General features: G+C 40.0%; 1 pseudogene; it reads right to left on the bottom strand.

The window, feature by feature from the left end:
• Window positions 1-287: 287 nt before the first annotated feature.
• On the bottom strand, window positions 288-18,461 carry LOC119878317 (annotated as a pseudogene).
• Window positions 18,462-18,778: the final 317 nt, after the last annotated feature.

Genomic DNA, 18,778 nt, shown 5'->3' with positions numbered 1-18,778 from the left:
TTTAATTGAGCTTCTCTTTATGAGATAATGTGCTTAAATCCCCAAGCTCTACACAGGCCTTGAGAGGTAAGAAGATGGAGTTCTTTACACAAATGAAATAGTTTTTTTTTTTTTTTTTACCATGCGACTAATGGAGAAATGTTAATGACAAATTGACAAAGCCTATTTCTTCTTATCAGGCAATGGAATTTCATTACTTTTAACACTCATTTCTATAAATCATAACTTCAATACAATCTACACTAAATTCAATAAGTGTGTTTTTAAAAATTAAGATCTCTTAATCTTCAGCTACACAATATTAAGTACTCGATCACACTGCACTGATGCACCTTACCATTTGAGCAGTCTGGGCCAGTCCAGTTAGGGTCACAGGTGCAGGAGCCGCTCTCTTGAAGATACGTTCCATGACCAGAGCACTGGTCTGTACACATGGTCTTCACCAGTTCTCAATTGCTGCCACCCCACCCGGGATTGCAGTGACATTCCTCATGGATACAAACACCGTGATTGGAACCACCAGGGTCAAGACAGTCAGCTGCAGTAGAGAAAAAGAGAATAGTTTCACAATTAAATCTAGAAGATGTCACACATACATAGTACAAGCAGGATAAAGAACTGAATTCCAACCCAACGTATATGACGATTTTGGATACTCAACTCCTTCTTTACCATTTTTGAGAACTGATTTCTGAAAATGCAAAGAATCATATAAGACGGCATTGAGAATCATGCCAATTAGGTAATTGAGACTCTTGCAAGGATTTGTAATTTTTACAAATTACACACATAGATGCTCCTGAGATTTCAGGCTACTGCTCTCTGTTCTGCTTAATCAGATTTTAGTAATAAGTATTGGCTTCTCTGTAACAAAATAGCATCAGCTGACCTAGTCCACAACATTTAGTACTGACAGCTGTATGGGCCCTCAAACTGTTTGAGAAATAAATGAGTTGCATACTCTCTATCCTTCTTAATTCACTTTAATGTGGTTTAGTATTTCTTTTTTTTTAATTTTTTTATTTTATTTATGATAGTCACACAGAGAGAGAGAGAGAGGCAGAGACACAGGCAGAGGGAGAAGCAGGCTCCATGCACCGGGAACCCGATGTGGGATTCGATCCCGGGTTTCCGGGATCGCGCCCTGGGCCAAAGGCAGGCGCCAAACCGCTGTGCCACCCAGGGATCCCTTTAATGTGGTTTAGATGACGAGATTTAACTTAGCAATTTGACTCAACAAAACTTTACACTTGTAGGGTCAATGGCCTGAAAATTTAATTCCAGAGGCTTAATTGCATTACTTTCTGTGTGAAGATCAATAAAATCAATTTGATTGAATAACAGAAATGGTGCTTTTCTGCTTTTTTTTAAATTCAACTGCAATTTACAGTACAGCATCTTGACTATCATCATTACATACAGTTATAGAGCAAGGCCACGATGTATTTTTTTCACTGCTATATCAGGGCAATATAGCCTGTCTTCCTAGAGATGCCACAACACTGGACTTAAAAGCTGGCATCCAAGTGGGAAACCGCAAAACAAAACAACACAAACCCACCACCAACGAAAAAGCAAAGATAAAAAAAAACCCAACAAAACAAAACAACCGTCTATCACTGGTTTCAAGACACAGGTGTTCGCTTGCTTCCTCATAGTTGGGGGGGAATCACACTACTGAGAGCAAAGGAGCTCCCTTGGGCACTTGTGCTTTTTTTATCAGTCACATGGGTCAGTGTGGAAATGAACAGTAGTTTTATGGGGAGTCACACAAAGAGATGCACCTGCCACACGGAAGATCATAAAGATAATCTCTTCCTTTCTGCGAACAAGAGACTTCCCTAAATATTGGCATGTTTACCCTCTTCACAATTTTCTCCTTTGTATCTGGAGTTGCAGGCGCAGGAGCCCATGATGCAGATGCCACTGTCCCCACACTGCGGGTCAACGCACTGCGTAGTGGGCATGTCGCACTCGGTGCCCTTCCAGCCACTGAAGCACAGGCAGCCACCCTTGGAGTACTGCCCGTTGCTGCTGCACAGCACTGGACAGGCTGCTGCAAAATAGACCACGACAGAGCAGTTGACAGACACTCTCAGGGGTGACATCTGGGGGTAAAGGCGCACGGCTGCTGGGGGCTATGCCACCTTCCCTTCCCCAGCTGTTCTCGCCCTGCCCTGGATCTGAATTACTCCTGTTTCTACAGCTTATTTGCATGGGCTTATGAAAGGACTGTGACTTGCATACCTCTGGAACAATCCGGACCTAAAAATCCCAAGAAACAATGGCAAGTGCCAGAAAGACTCTCCATTTCCATGGCAATTTCGGGGGCACTCCACCATGGACTCTGAAGAAAAGAAAGAAAAGGAATACTCATTTCCCACCCTGCCGCTTGCACGAGGTAGACTGCGTCACTTTGGTCATCCTAGCTCCACGTTGAGGGAATCACGGATGGCCTGCTCCTCGACTGGGCCAAGGATTCTCTTCCACCACGTGATGCCAATAGCTAAGTGAAGCAAGCCACCTGATTATTCCAATAGGAAAGCAAAGCATCGCCATTTCAAAGGCAGATGTTTTTTAAGTGTTTTCAAGATACCAAGACACTTCCAAGTCATAGGTTCTTCTAGTGCTTCGTGGCATGTCACATATTTGTAAATAAAAAATTTAAACTAGTTCTCACATTAGACTTCATCACATTAGACCTCAGGCTTCATCACCCCAGGGATCACTCCAAATCGGGGAAGACAACTGAGTTTCTATTCAACACACTGTTTAGACCGCAGCCTGGAAAAAGAGGCTTCAAGGGCCGTGCTAACCAATAATGATGGTATTAAAGGACACCTGCTCTGCATTTTCCCTGTCATTGTAAAAAGCCAGATGCCAGATCCCAGAGTCCAAGTACTGGATGAAGCCAGCCTCGTGCAGGTTGGCGGATCTCACCTGCTGCCTTGCTCTTTTGGGCTCCAGCAGGTTCTGCTGCTCTTGTGCAATCAACCTGCTGCTGTCCAGGAACTTGACAAAGTCGTACTGAGGGTGGGGACGAGTACAGCTGGTTAGTGGTCAGAAACATTTCCGTTGTCCTGCTTCTCTCTCTCTCTCTCCCTTTTTTTTTTTTACCCACTGTTTCCCCTCAGCTCTACTAAAGACAATGTCAGGAAAAGGTCCCTAATGGACAGGTCCTTCTATGCAAAGCACCTACAGGGATCATGAAAGGGAACTAACCACCGCAGACTGTAATTCTACAGAAACTGAACAAATCATTTTCCCCTTAGTGTGCACTCGGTTTCTGGAATCAGATCGGACTCTTGCAACTGATAAGATGTTTGATGTGTTCAGGTGGTGGGTACGACCTTGAACCTGTAACCTAATTTTAGACCATTTGTTTTTTTTTAATTTTTTATTTATTTATGATAGTCACAGAGAGAGAGAGAGAGAGAGAGGCAGAGACATAGGCAGAGGGAGAAGCAGGCTCCATGCACCGGGAGCCCGAAGTGGGATTCGATCCTGGGTCTCCAGGATTGCGCCCTGGGCCAAAGGCAGGCGCCAAACCGCTGCGCCACCCAGGGATCCCTAGACCATTTGTTAATCTTGTAAGGTCTTCTCCTACTTAACACTATGTGGCAACAACTGCCATCGATACGCACTCTGTGTCAGCATTATATTCAATCATAGTGACAACCCTTCTAGGAAGGCGTCGGTATTTCCACTGTGAAGATGAAGGAAACCAAGCCTTCAGGCCCTTGAGTAGGGGTAGGTCCCTGGTAAGCAGGGGCGTTGGTTTGTGAGAAAGCTCAGGTCTTTCCTACCACCCACAGTACTCCTCTCTGTGACCCTCATGCAACCATCCCAGGAACCTGGGGAAGGAAACCCATGACTTTGTACTCCGTAATAATTAAACTAAAATCCTATATCAAGATGCCTATACATCTCTGCCCAAAAGTCTAAAAAAATTAAACAATGGGGAGGGAGTTCCAAAGAGATGACAGTAACAGAAAATATGCCCAGTAATTATTAGGAAGTAAACGTCAGTTAACTTCATTTTTGGTTTAGTAAGATTCATCAATAATGTGTTGCTAGCAGAATTCAACTGGAGGATTTTTTTTAATTTTTATTTATTTATGATAGTCACAGAGAGAGAGAGAGGCAGAGACACAGGCAGAGGGAGAAGCAGGCTCCATGCACCGGGAGCCCGACGTGGGATTCGATCCCGGGTCTCCAGGATCGCGCCCTGGGCCAAAGGCAGGCGCCAAACCTCTGCGCCACCCAGGGATCCCTCAACTGGAGGATTTAAAGATAATTAAAAATATGGAAGGTGAGTGACATTAGTAAAGCTTGGTAATCAGGGATAACACAGTGAGTTTGGAAGACATGGCAAAGACTTTCCAACATAGGTTTAATAAACTTGTCAGATAAAACCTCCTTACAAGTAGGGTGATTCAGTTTCTATAGATTCTTCCCGAGTTTCACTTGATTCCTGAGGGCTGTGTTTATAGTGAAAAATACACTACAGTGCAATATATATAATGTTACAGTACTATCTATGCAAATTGCCAATATTCTATTCTGATAGATTCTTGAAATGGAATTTCATCCAGGGACTGTTTAAAGAGAAGTTTATTGGGATCCCTGGGTGGCGCAGCGGTTTGGCGCCTGCCTTTGGCCCAGGGCGCGATCCTGGAGACCCGGGATCGAATCCCACGTCGGGCTCCCGGTGCATGGAGCCTGCTTCTCCCTCTGCCTGTGTCTCTGCCTCTCTCTCTCTGTGACTATCATGAATAAATAAATAAAATATTAAAAAAAGAGAAGTTTATTATATGAATCCCTTAATAAAATCAAATTGGAATAAAATTAGCTGTTGGGATTCTGAGATTCATTAAATGTGCCACCACTGTACAGATCAAAGAACTCTAATGTAACTACTGTGCAAAATCTAGAATATCTCATTCAGTTTCCAATGTACTAAAATTTTTATTTAAATGGAAAAATATTTTTTGTTATTTTTCTGTGCGTGTATTGAAACTACCTTAAGGCATCATGCAGCTGTGAGAAATACACACAAAAAGCTATAACTTGGTTAGCATTTAATAACTTTTTTCATTTCTACCTTACAAGGATGAAAATAATCACTGGTGTGTATATTTAGCTTGCAAAATTTTCACTGGAATTGTCCTCCAAAATTATCAGAGGAAAATGAATTCAGCACTTTTGAAAGATGCCTGTATCTCAAATAAGCCATTCATTTTCTCATCAGATTTAAATATTTATATTAGCATGGCAAAGAGGCAGGGAAAATTCCTTTTTATGTTTCCTTTGCATATAAACATTTTTCTCCTCTGACATTAAGCACAGTAACGGCAAAACTGAAAGGGAGGAAATTTTGAGTTTTAACTGGTCTTTCAAGCTCATACTCATAGTCACGACCTTCATTGTAGGAGTGTATTTGCATCACACCATGAACAATAAAATGAGGCTGGAGTGGTGGGTATGGTGCTGGTGGTGGGTGGGAGGCCACAGTTGTTGAGAATCTGCTTAGGGTCCTCTGTAGTGGCATAACACACATGCCTTCAGGAGGGTTATTCAAACACCTAAAGAAAAGTCCTCTACTTAACTCTAAACCAATCTCTACAAAAAGCGAACAAATCATATGGAACAAAAATACTTAATAATTTTTGTTCTCAAAGTGTAAAGTATAAAGCAATGAATTATTGGACAGAATTGGTTTACTGGCTTTACTTTGAAATTAATACCCATTCATAAGATGGAGAAATGGATTTGTGTGTGTGTGTGGGGGGGAAGTATTAGGATCTTAGGCTATTTTTAGAATAACATTCAGTCGTAGCACTTTGGGGCAGTAATCATGAAACAAACGTTAGACTTGATAAAACTATCCTAGTGGTTCATTTTTGACTTTTATAAATTTATTTTTATTGGTGTTCAATTTGCCAACATATAGCATAACACCTAGTGCTCATCCCGTCAATTCCCCATCTCTGTGCCCGTCACCCAGTCACCCCCAAACCTGCCCACCTCCCCTTCCACCATGCTTAGTTCGTTTCCCAGAGTTAGGAGCTTTCATGTTCTGCCTTTCATATTTCCCACTCATTTTTTTCTCATTGTCCCTTTATTCCCTTTCACTATTTTTTATAGTTCCCAAATGGATGAGACCATATAATGTTTGTCATTCTCCGATTGACTTATTTCACTCAGCATGATACCCTCCAGTTCCATCCACGTCAAAGCAAATGGAGGGCATTTGTTGTATCTAATGGCTGAGTAATATTCCATTATATACATAAACCACATCTTCTTTATCCATTCATCTTTCGATGGACACTGAGGCTCCTTCCACAGTTTGGCTATTGTGGACATTGCTGCTATAAACATTGGGGTGCAGGTGTCCCGGCATTTCATTGCATCTGTATCTTTGGGGTAAATCCCCAGCAGTGCAATTGCTGGCTTGCAGGGCAGATCTATTTTTAACTCTTTGAGGATTCTCCACATTTTTCCAGAGTGGCTGCACCAGTTCACATTCCCACCAACAGTGCAGGAGGGTTCCCCTTTCTCCACATCCTCTCCAACATTTGTGGTTTCCTGCTTTGCTAATTTTCCCCATTCTCACTGGTGTGAGGTGGTATCTCATGTGGATTTGATTTGTATTTCCCTGATGGCAACTAATGCTGAGCATTTTCTGATGTGCTTGTTGGCTATGTTTATGTCTTCCTCTGTGAGATTTCTGTTCACGTCTTTTGCCCATTTCATGATTGGATTGTTTCTTGGTTTTTCTCTTGCTGATATGATGAATCACATTGATTGTTTTACGAGTGTTGAACAAGCCTTGTGTCCCGGGAATAAATCCTACTTGGTCATGGTGAATAATTTTCTTAATATACTGTTGGATTCTAATGGCTATATCTTGATTTTAGGCAAGGATCTCTCTATTTCCTGGATCTGCATGCCTGTTTCCCTTCCCAGATTAGCAATGTTTTCAGCTATGATTTGTTAAAATACATATTCTGGCCCTCTGGCCCTTCGTCGCCTTCGGGAACACCAATGAAACGTAGGTTTTCCTTCCTCAGGCTGTTGTTTATTTCCCTTAATCTATCCTCATGGTCTTTTAATTGTTTGTGTCTTTTTTCCTCAGTTTCCCTCTTTGCCATCATCTTGTCTTCTATGTCACTCACTTGTTCTTCCACCTCGTTAACCCTCGTCATTAGGACTTCTAGTTTGGATTGCATCTCATTCAATTGATTTCTAATTTCTGCCTGATTAGATCTAAATTCTGCAGTCATGAAGTCTCTTGAGTCCTTTATGCTTTTTTCTCGAGCCACCAGTAGCTTTATAATAGTGCTTCTGAATTGGCTTTCTGACATTGAGTTGTAATCCAGATTTTGTAACTCTGTGGGAGAGAGGACTGTTTCTGATTCTTTCTTTTGAGATAAGGTTTTACTTCTAGTCATTTTGCTCAGTGCAGAGTGGCCAAAAACAAGTTGTATTGGGAAAAGGAGAAAAAGAGAGGAGAGAAAGAAGGAAAGAAAAGAGAAAAAGAAAAAGGAAAAAAGGAAGAAAAAAAGAGACGAAAAAGAAAGAAAAAGAAAGGTAAAAAAGGATGGGGGAAGCAAACAGAAATCAAAAAGCAAAAAAAAAAAAAAAGAGAGAGAAAGAAACACGGGGGAGTATCTTCTGATTCTGTATTCTTTAAGTCCCTTGACTTCCCCTGGAACTTGTCCATCTACCTGGTCTTCTGGGGGAGGGGCCTGTTGTGCTGATTTTCAGGTGTTAGCACTTGGGGGAGCTGATCAGCCCCGTGCCTGGTGCAGGGCTCAGTGGGGGTTGTTTACCCTGTGAGGCCCCAGGAGGAACAACCACAGTGGCAGCGGCCAGCTCTGGAGCCCTGGATTCAGCTCCCGCAGTAAATACAGAGCTCTCAGCCTGCAAGGGCCTGGATGCTCCGGTGGCAGGGCCACTGATCTTCTCAGCTCAGGGCAGGAGGGTCCTTGCTGTCCTGGGCCCTCCTGGCCTCTGCCTGTCTCGGGGGAGAACGCATCCTGGGCTGTGTCCCCAGCGCCCTGTGCTCCCTGGCCTGCACTGTTAAATTCGTGCTCCTGGCTGTGCAGCCCCCTCTCTGCGAGCCACTGCCCGAGCCCCTCCAAGCTGCTCCTGGAGCCGCACAGCCCCCTCCACACAGAGTCGCAGCCCGAGCCCCTCCGAGCTGTTCCCGGGTCAATGTGTGTGCGCTGCAGTCCTTTAGGGAGCTCCGCGCACTCTCCCTGGTGCACAGTTGCTCTGTTAGTGTCCCAGGGAGCCTGAGGACATCCCCGCCCTTCCTGGGGTCCTGCTCTAACTCCCTTCGAGTGCCTTTCCCCCGGGGATGATTGGTGAAGTTCCTGCTTCTCTGGGACGGAGCTCTCCTGTCCTGGGGGCACTCGCCCCGGCCTTAGCCTGGCTCCTGGCACGGCCCCTCTCCTTTGGATGTCTTTTGTTTCTTTAATTCTTTTTTCTCCGTCTTCTTACCTTGATAGCAGCGTGAACTCTTCTTACTGTAGCATTCCAGCTGTTCTCTCTTTAAATCTCAGGCTGAATTCATAGATTTTCAGGATGATTTGAAGGCTACCTAGGTAATTTTGTGGGGACAGGTGATTTGGGAACCCTACTCTTCCGCCATCTTGCCCTTCATCCCATACAAGGAATTCTATAGACCGATGTAATGAGTAAGACACTGCCAGGTGTAATGACATGGCTATATCTCACAAACACAGTATTGAGCAAGAAAACCTATTCCCAAAAACAACCCCCAAGAATATTGCATAAGCTAATATATATAAAGCTCAAAAGCAGGTAAAATTAACTGGTAGGAACAAGTCACCCGAGGGGATGCCTGGGTGGCTCAGTGGTTGAGCATATGCCTTTAGCTCAGGGTGTGATCCCAAGGTCCAGGATTGAGCTCCACATGGGGCTCCTTGCAAGGAACCTGCTTCTCCCTCTATGTCTCTGCCTCTCTCTCTCTCTTTGTGTGTCTCTCATGAATAAATTAAAATAATAAAATATCTTTTATAAAAGTCACCAGAGTAATTACCTCTAGGGAAGGGGGCCTAGGGAATGACTGGGAGAGGCCGTAGGGGACTTCTGGAATGCAAGTAATATTTTACTTTTCTATGCAGGTGGCGGTTCCACTGATGTGTTCACTTATGATCTGTACAGTTTTCTAAATGTGTACATTTAAATTTAAATGTTTATTAAAAAGTAGTCCACCAACTGTCTAGCAGAACTAAAGAACATCTATTTTCATCTTCCCTAAAACTTCCCTGCAGCCGCCCATCTCTGCAAGGCTCTTAGCTGCTCCTCTAGGAAAGATATGAAGGTAGAAAGGTAAGTGACTCCATCAGATAGAAGGTAGAGCGAAGAGTGAGAAAAGGCATCCTTGGTGCAAATCTCAGGTGTTTGAAGGAAAACAATCTGGTTAAACAAATGCATGTACTAGGTTAATGACTGTCAACTCAGGACCTTAACCAGATTGATTTGTAGTTTAAAAACATTGTGACTTGGGCAGCCTGGGTGGATCAGCGGGTTAGTGCTGCCTTCAGCCCAGGGCATGATCCTGGAGAACGGGGATCGAGCCCCACGTCGGGCTCCCCATATGGAGCCTGTTTCTCCCTCTGCCTGTGTCTCTGCCTCTCTTTCTCCCTCTGTGTCTCTCATGAATAAATAAATAAATAAATAAAATCTTTAAAACAATAAACAAAACATTGTGACTTGTCTTGGTGATGGTGTGCAGAAACTGGAACCCTGGTGCACTGCTGATGAGACCATAAAATGCTATGGAAAACACTATGGAAGTTCCTCAAAAAATCTCCAAAAACAAACCATTGAAACTGGAACTACCATATGATCTAGAATCTCCTTTCTGGATATACACTCAAGAAAGAACTGAAAGCAGGGTCTCGAAGAGATATTTGCACATCCATGTTCATAGAAGCACTATTCATAACAGTCAAGAGGCAAAAGCAACCCAAATGGCCATCAACAGAAGAATGGAGAAAGAATATGTGGTATAAACACACAAGGGAATATTAGTCTTAAAAAGGAAGGAAGCCTTGCCACAGGCTGTCACATGGATGAATCTTGAGGACATTAGATCACATAAAATAAGTTAGTTGCAAAAAGATAAATACTGTTTTGATTCTACTAATATGGGCTATCTAAAGTAGTTCAAGCTCAAAGAGGCAGAAAGAACGATGGTTACTTGGCGACAGGGTAAGGGGAAATGGGAATTTGTCTAAAAGGTGGAGAGTTTCAGTTTTGTAAGTTGGAACAGTTCTGGAAATCTGTTGTGCAACCATGTGAATGTATCACAAGGACCCTGAACTGGCCAGATGTGCTTGTCTACCACTGAAATTCTGCCCTTAACTTCTTGGTTTCCATGGCTTTGTTCCTGTCATTCCTGGCTTCTGGGATACCGTTTCCAAGTTCTTTCTGATGACATCTCACCAGTACCTTGAAATCTAGTTGAAGTGTCTTCATGAGAGGCCCTCTACAATTAAAAACTACCATAGCACTTTGTAGTATTTTATCTAAAACATCCCACTTTTTGTCTGAATAAATTTTTTACTTTCTGCAGTTGTGAAGAGTGAGGGGAGTTATCAGAGAAGCAGAAAAGGATCTTTGAAATTAAGGGTAAAACAGACACATGGAGGGAAAAAAAGAGGAGCTTGAGAAGAAAGGGAATAAATGAGGATTTTAGCTATTTAATATATAATTCAACTTTTCCAATACTTTGCTGAAAGTTGATCTTAGAGGCCTGGATAGCTGAACTGGCTCATGAGAAACAGGGGTGACTAACAAAGCCCCTGAAACCATTAATAGTAAGGAGAAGCCTTGGGGGGCACCTCGTATAATTCCTCCACTTTTCTCAGGGTAGGAAAACATAGACTTCCAAGATGATTCGCAGTCAGAACCCTTCTAAATTAGTTATAATAGCTAACATTTTTCATCTACAAACTTAATGAGCACACTTTCAATACTATCACCCAAATTGATGATAAAAATTGTCCTATCAACTCAAGAAGTAATGGATATGGATGTTAAACCTTCCGTTATTACTGCAAACTGTCTTACTAACAGCCAAATGGTCCACTTTACAGACTTTATCTTTTTAGGTTGTCTCGTGGTATTCTTGGATTCAACAGATCTGAAGATGTTTAAAATGAAATATTTCTTATATAGTTAAAAATTCATTTTATAACCTTCTTGGTTTTTTTCCCCTGTAGGCTTTTCTAGTTAATGAGAAGCAGAAAACCCTCACTGAAATAATTTTGAGACAATAGGCTAGTGAAATCTTATGAAGACATTTTCTTTCTGACTCAATGACCATTCCAGTGAAAGAAATTATAGTGCACATTCTTTTTACCTTTCAAGGCTGACGGAGATGAAAGGAATCCATGATATTAGAGCAATTCCACATCTTCTCCATGGCAAAAAAAGGCATGCCATTCTTTTTAACCAATGTACGCTGGTTTGATACTTAAAAGCCAGCATGGGGAACACTTAAAACCAAAACGTGTCATTAAAGAAAATTATATACCACCAAGTAGCAAGTTCAGCACCATTTTTAGTTCCATGTTGAGAGAAATGGTGCCAAATTTTGATCTTGTCTCTGGGGACTGAGGTTGCTATCACAGCTACTATTATTTCTACTGGCATGCCTGTTCTTAGATACTGCCAAATATGGATGGGAAGGAGGGGTGGTGACAGCTGGTGACATGCTCAAGCAGTCTGCCAGAACCTTAGAGCAAATCACAGGGGATGTTGTGAAGCGAACACAGAAGCAAGCACCTTTGCCATCAGAAACCCAAACGTAGCTTGTGCCACCAGAACCCTGAAGAGTGACACTCTGAGGTTTTGGCAACCTGGACTATAGTTCTTAAACTATTATTGGCTAAATGCAATTTATTGGCTAAATGCTGTTTAATATTACAAGAGCAAGCAACCATTCTCACAAAGACAAAAAAATAAGAGATAATATGAGAACCAGAGTCTGGTTCAGAAAAAATGGGCTTAATAAAATATCATCCTGAAAATGTCTGCAAGTCGGTTCTGCTTATGCCTCCCAAACCCTGAAAGTCCATGGAGGTAAGCTAAGGTCTAGAGTTGTCCTGTCTTGTAAATCACCTCATATTCACCATGGTACAGTTTCCCAAAAATAATCTTTCTGAGAAAGAGTCATTAAGAACATGTTATCAGAAGTTGTTGGAAAAGAAAATCAGAATCTGACCTTTTACAGTTAAGAGCACAGTTTTCAACACAGATTGTCCGTGGTGTCTTGTGGAACTTTGTTTATACTAAAGGAGAACCAAGTCCCAGTCTCAATTCTGCTTCTAACGAGTTGTGAGACCTTGGCAAGTCACTGGGCTTCTCTGAAGCTTAGATCTCCCATTTTTATAAATATCAAAAGAACTTCCTCAAAAGGATCTCTAAGGTCTCTTCCAGATTTAAATTCTTTGATACGTCAATATGTTTTAAAAATGTCATTTGATTTTATTAACATTATTGTTGTTATTTGAGCATTTATGTGCCAAGCATTCTATTACATATCCAGAAAATATTGGTAAACTAGATAGACAAGACCCTTGGGAATGTCTTTTTAGCTCCAAACTGTCTGCCATTTCCTATCTCAGAGTCATAAGTGAACCCAGGACAGAAAGTCTTTGGCTAGGGATGCTATCACATTAGTAGGCACCAAAAATGTGAAGCCATCAAGAAAGGATACAGTTCCTAGGACTGGCACAGATAACAAAGACACTTGACCACTTATTTCTCATTTCTGTTGCTAGTATTACATTATTGTCCTCTGTTTTGACATTAATCTTAGTCCACATTTTCCTCCTTTCCATTACAACAGCCTACTGTTTTCAAGGCAAAAGTTCTTTAAAAGATACATGCCTGTAATTAATCATCCTACTGTTGTATATCCTAAGTAAATGGAAATATCCTGCTTCAAAATGATCATAAAAATAACTGTAATGGGTTGGTTTTAGATATTGAAAGGTTGCTCTTCTCATTCCTTATTGTTAACTTTCTTTTTTTTATTTATTTATGATAGTCACAGAGAGGGGGGGAGGCAAAGACACAGGCAGAGGGAGAAGCAGGCTCCATGCACCAGGAGCCTGATGTGGGATTCGATCCCGGGTCTCCAGGATCATGCCCTGGGCCAAAGGCAGGCGCCAAACCGCTGCGCCACCCAGGGATCCCCTGTTAACTTTCTTTTACCCATTTCTTCTCATTTATAAATGTTGCCCTCAGGGAATGGAGCAGATAAAAAGGAAAAGCTAACTTCTTGCCTTAGAATTCTAAAATAGAATCTTCTTTTATTTCTAATCTAGGCACTCACTCAAGGAGAAAAATTGCTTTCTTTCAATTCCCAATGGCATCTGACTTGGAAGCTGATCAGAAAGGAGCTCAAGCTCTGAGGATGTATCACTGACCACCTTAGGGCAGAGGGAGAAAGAGAGACCAACTTAAGCCCCTTTCTTGTTTTAAGCAAATGTTACATTAAAAACTAAGGTACGGGGATCCCTGGGTGGTGCAGCAGTTTGGCGCCTGCCTTTGGCCCAGGGCGCGGTCCTGGAGACCCGGGATCGAGTCCCACGTCGGGCTCCCGGTGCATGGAGCCTGCTTCTCCCTCTGCCTGTGTCTCTACCTCTCTCTCTCTCTCACTGTGTGCCTATCATAAATAAATAAAAGTTTAAAAAAAAATTAAAAAAAACTAAGGTACGATGATTCTCTAACTTTAGACTTTCAGGATTTGGAAGGGCATTTGGGAAAATATTTTAGGACAGTGAAATGTAGGTCATAGCTTGTTGGCCTACCTACAGATGCACTTCCCTACTGCGTGGTTTTGCCTTTCGATGTAAGCATTTACCAAAGGATTAAAGAATTTTATGAAACCATGAAAGAACTAGCAAAAATATAAAGAAATACTTAAATAATCTTGGGGTGAAAAGATGTTTCTAAGCTTAACACTGAAAGTATACTAAAAGAAAAAAATTTTAACGCTTTCACTGAATAAAAATTTAAAATTTATATGACAGTAAAAAATCATGAATTAAAATTGTTGCAGTACTTTGCTATGCATATGCTATATATATGTTAACATGTTATATATGTTTTATATGGAAGAACACTTAAACTAAAAAATAAAGACCTTAATAGAAAAAGTCAAAGGGCAATATAAGGCAACTGATAATTTAAGTGACACTATAGATTTAATATATTAACTTGGAAAGACATGTTTCTAGTGTTTCTAGCAGGTTTCTTGGGGTGGGTATATGTGTATGAATTTATATGCATTTATAAATATATATGTAAATACATAAAAAATAAGTAGAGCCCATATAATTACAGACACATATTGCTGGGGAGTAGAACTACATGTACTTTTTATTTTGTTCTTTGTATTAAAGTTTCTTTTTGGTGAGTGGTGAGTGCATGTTACTATAGCAATAAGAAAAAAACTCACTTTAAATAGTTAAACTTATAAAATTAAACTTCAAAGGAAAACAAGATGTTCAGAAAGTCCTGCGTCCTCTTAGCTGAGGCAGAGACAAAGTAATAATTCTTCTGATAGGAATCTCATTTTCTGAATGTGTGAAAACTGAGACTTGGGAAAAAATATTTTATAAATTGTGAATTCATTTCTTCCTCTGTTAACTTTCTGGATTTAATTTGCTGGTATATAGTGAAGTTGAGAACGCTAAATGTCTTAAAATTTCCCAACTTATAGCAAATAATATTAATGGATAAATATTTATATACTATGTACAATGTATTTACCACTGTGGTAAGTTCCAAGGAAGTAAACAAAAGTATTTATTATATGTTAAATATTCAATAATCCAAACTTTCTACCAAGTCAGTCTGGCATGACTCAACAAACAATGATGATTTGGTAACTTCCCAAGTCAAGAATCTCAGCAACATAAACTCATTGTTTCATATTTTCATGTAACATGCCATCTTCAATAGAGATAATACTATTGGCCCACCATCAACAAAGTGTGCACTTTTGCATAATGGTAAAAAATTTATTCTTCACAGAAATTTGAAAACTCTGGTTACAATCAGAAATCACTAACAATGAGCTAACTTAAATCTATATAGGATTAAATCTGTTAATTGTCATTTAGTACTGATGACACTATACAACTAACATTTTTCAGTGTTCAACACTTTCCAGGTACCAACCTAAGCACTTAATCATTATCACTATTTAACTTCTTGAAAAATTTAGGTTCAGAGACTATGCAACTTGCTCCAGGTCACATAGCTTGTATGGGGATTCCAACTCTGCTGTCTGGCTACAAAGTGCCACATTGCATCTTCATTAAACATTTTATACATTTAGCTACTAAGCAATAATAGACTAATGAAAATGACTTAAGCACTAGTAAAATAGTTTAAAATCATATACTTATAAAAATATGTGAATACTTAAAAATCCATACTTGAAAACTATTCAGTGCAAAAATATACAGAAAATGGTCAACACATCAAGCCAAAGCATATGCAGATGGATAGGATGAAACCTAAAGGATCAAATTCATCTTTTCTCCGTTACTAGTTCTTCATATATGGCAAAACAAAAGTTCAACTGTTAGATCTAATAACTGATGAATTGTTAAACTTGTTAACTTTGGGGAACAAAAGAAAATAGTTACTTATTCATAGGTACTTTTGTTATGCTTGATCACTTAATCCATAACTAATCAGCAGTTTCATGAGATAGGTATTCTTCCATTTAAAAAAAAGAAAGAAAGAGAATGGGGTTCAGAAAGTCTGAGCAACTCATATCTAACTGATAAACAACAAAGTTACTTGCTTCTAGGCCCAAATGACCCCAAAGTTGCACTAGACATAGGCTAATGTCAATGTAGGAAAGCACAATTAGGAAAATAATGAACTGTACTTTAAAATAATGTTTATATGTGCTCAAAATGTTTATGTGTGCTGACCACAGATTACTACACTTATCTAAGTTACAGAGGAAACTAGCTTTCTTGTATGAAATGCAAGATTTAGTCATGAAAACATTTGCAAAAGTGTAAAATCATTTGCTTTAAAATCTCTATTTGGGGGATCCCTGGATGGCTCAGAGGTTTGGCGTCTGCCTTTGGCCCAGGGTGTGATCCTGTAGTCCCGGGATCGAGTTCCACGTCAGGCTCCTGGCATGGAGCCTGCTTCTCCCTCTGCCTGTCTCTGCCTCTCTCTCTCTCTCTCTATCATGAATGAATAAATAAATATTTTTTAAAAATAAAATCTCTATTTGAAGATTTAAGAAAGAAATAACTCTTTGATCATAATATATGCACTCATTTTTCATGACTAAAAATCTAGTAATAGAAGATAAATTCAGATTTTTCCAGAATTTTGGACTGAAAACATTTTATAGGTTAAAAGGAAAAACATTGTGTTTAAGATAAATATCTGAAAATAGACATTTTAGTTTCTACTTTTTTGCATCACAACATACAATACTCCAACAAGGCAACACTTCCAGGTTGTTAAAATCTTCTCTTTTAAATGCTTCTTTTAAAAAGTAGGAATTTAGAAAAGTATCACAGTGAACTATCATGGAAGATCCATAGCACCTAAAACCATTTCATATAAAATCAGAAGTAGAAACATTTTTAATGAACATTTGTGCTGCTTTTATGATACATACTATATTCTCATCATCCTTTAAAGTTCCTACTTCATAAATCATAGATTTTTAAGCTATTTAAAACCACCTAGTCCAATAACTTCGTTTTTTAAAAGGAGGAAATTGAGATCCAGAGAAATCTGACTGATTTCTCCATGACTGTTTTGTGAATTAGTGCCTGAGTGGCAAATTAACCCCAGATTTTCTGATAAAGAGTCCAAAGCTTATTACACTATACCACCATACTGCCTCTATTTCTATTTTGGATAGTCGAGTAGTAACTATAGCATGTTTAAATCCTTGAAGCAAACATTTCAGAAGTCCCTACTCTTCTGTTGAGGAGGTTAGACATATTTTTGGTCTTAATATTTTAGTCTTTATATTTATCCTAAATATATACTGGTCAGAATAAGCAACCTCCTGATAAAAGGTGGACCCACCTACAATGTAAAGTACCCTTAGGGAGTACTCAAAACAGTAATAACATATTTGGATACTGATTCACAATTACAATGTCATTTCACTTATTATATTAGCCAAAGACTCTCACCTAAGTTTGTTTTTAAAAATTTGTCTTATTGAAGTATAACTTAAATACCATAAACTAGAGCAAAACTCTTTTAAAATGCATGGTTTGAGGTTTTTTTTTTTTTTTTGCTGTGCTTTTTGGCTTAAGACAACAAGAATTTACTAGCAGTTTCTATGAATAGGAATTTGGGAGGGCTTAGTTGGATGCTTCTGGCTCCAACACTCTTGTAAAGTTGCAGTAAGCTGTGAGCTATGGTATAGGGTAACCTGAATGTTTGAGTGGGCCTAGCAGATATGCTTGGAGGGCGGCTCACTCACTTGGCTCTTGGAAATAGGCCTTAGTTCCTCTAACCCACAGACCTTTCCACTGGGCTGCTTGAATATCCTCACAAAATGTCGGGTGGATTCCCCAAGTTCAAGGAATTCTGAAAAACATAATACATCTGCACAACGTTACACTTACAATCAAGATACAGAATGTTTCTTTCATCCAAATGGCTCTCAGGGACTCGCTGCCCTTCTGCCCCTAGAAGTGTGTTTGGGTTTGTTTTGCATTACTTCATGAAATCCATTGCAGTCACAGACACAGCTACAAAAATATCCATATACTGGGTTACTACATAAACTTATTTCTTGCTGTGCAATTCATATTTTTATTTATTTATTTGACAGAAAGAGAGAGAGAAAGAACAAGCAGGGGGATTGGCTGGAGGAGGAGGAGAAGCGGGCTCCCTGGCAGGCTCCATCCTTAGACCCTGGAATCCTGACCTGAGCCGAAGGCAGACACTCAACCAACTGAGCCACCCAGGTGCCCTACGTAGTACATATTTGAATAACTGTACATCCGAGGCAGGAAAGACCTTCCATATGCATGTGAGGAGAGGCTGGATGGAAGGTTAATCTTTCCAACAAACTTGATCTAATGTAACCTTCTAAGAAATGGTATCATTCTCCAGTTTTAAAATTTTTCTTCATCACTTTGTTGACCTGGAGTTCCCGTTCCTGTTCAAGATGCTGCTATGGTTTGGCTTTCTTCTATTCCAAATGCAACAATTTTATGGAAAGCCCACTAGTGAGGAACTCTTCTTCCTTCTTGTGATCTACAACATGGTATCTTTCTCCTTCTGCAAAGGAGAAACTTGGCTTTCTATTACTGTGGATTACTTTGTATTTTCTAGAACTTCATGTAAATGGAATCTCAGAGAATATAACTTTTGTGTAAGGCCTCTTTACTCGGCATGCTTTTGAGACTGGGTCCTGTTGTGTGTATTGATAGATCATTCCTTTCTATCGCTGAATAATGTTTTGTTATATGGAAATACCACAAAAAATAACTATCAGTATACTCTGAATTTCACCAATAAAGCATTTCCATACATTTTTGTCTTATGTAAACACCTATGTGATATCCTTATTGTACAAAGTCTAAAATATTTGCTACCAAGACCCTTAAAGAAAAAGTTTGCAGACTTCAAACTAGCTGAACAGTTATGAGTGGAAAGCATGCTAGAAATTCAGAATAACAAACAACACCCTATAACTATTGAATCAGAAAAT

The sequence above is a fragment of the Canis lupus genome, unplaced genomic scaffold (assembly GCF_011100685.1).
Source record: "Canis lupus familiaris isolate Mischka breed German Shepherd unplaced genomic scaffold, alternate assembly UU_Cfam_GSD_1.0 chrUn_S1451H1635, whole genome shotgun sequence".
Taxonomy (NCBI): Eukaryota; Metazoa; Chordata; class Mammalia; order Carnivora; family Canidae; genus Canis; species Canis lupus.
The sequence above is the reverse complement of the archived record's forward strand: the minus strand, read 5'-3'. Positions and strand labels throughout refer to the sequence as shown.